A 1,020-nucleotide genomic window follows, 5' to 3' on the forward strand; every position below is an offset into this window, starting at 1 on the left:
CATTTTCCATAGTCACTCTTCCGGGGTCCGAACGGATCCCATCATAAAAAAAAAAGTATTTATAAATTTTTATATAATAATAAATTATTTTGAAAAAAATTCACTAACACTCAAAACATTTTCCTTTATTAATTAATAAATTAACATTGAATATTACAACTTGTTTCTTTTTTACCACCTAAATTAAGTGTAATAATATAACCCAAACTAGCCAAATACTGAAACTACTGATAACAAGAACCACGTACGTGCTGCCATCTGTCGGCGCTTATGTTAACAAAATATTTGTGTCCGTGCAGACCTCGGAAGACTAATACAGAACAGTATTCATTCGAAAATACGCATAGAAAAAATAAAATTGAATTTAAACCTTAATTACGCTGATAATTTTTTCTACCTTTTTAGGTTTGTTTGTATATTCTTGCTGTTACCATTTTATCACCGTATACATACCTCGGAAAATATGTTTTTTATAATTTTTAAAGTAAGATTTTTAATTAATTTTTTTGATAATTTCGTATAATTCTGCTACCGAGCGATTTTTTTTTGTCGAATACTCTATTACGTTTGTCCATCTTTAGCACGCTTATTTCTAGCAGAGTTAGTTATTTGTTAAAACATGCCACTATAATTTACTTTTATGACTTAATTTCATGGTTATGGTAATCGAATGTTGTTTTTAATTGAACTGGCTTGGTTTGCTTTCAAATTAAAGTATAATTTATGCTGTGCAAAGTTTCGACAAATAAACATCTTTCAGTTCCAAAATGTTAGTATAATAGTATTTGTATTTTCAAGTGTTAAATGTTGATAATTGTTCTACTACTTATAACCTTAATCAAAATCGCCATCTGCTCTCAAAATGGATTATCTGCTACACATTTAAAGATAGTTGAGGAGTGCTAATCAAAATACTTTCTGAAAATGCATATTTTGTGCCTGAGGTAGACTTTGGCCAATTTTGCCGTATATATACACACACACACACACACACACACACACACACACACACACACACAC

This window comes from Limulus polyphemus, unplaced genomic scaffold (genome assembly GCF_000517525.1).
Source record: "Limulus polyphemus unplaced genomic scaffold, Limulus_polyphemus-2.1.2 Scaffold726, whole genome shotgun sequence".
Classification (NCBI taxonomy): Eukaryota; Metazoa; Arthropoda; class Merostomata; order Xiphosura; family Limulidae; genus Limulus; species Limulus polyphemus.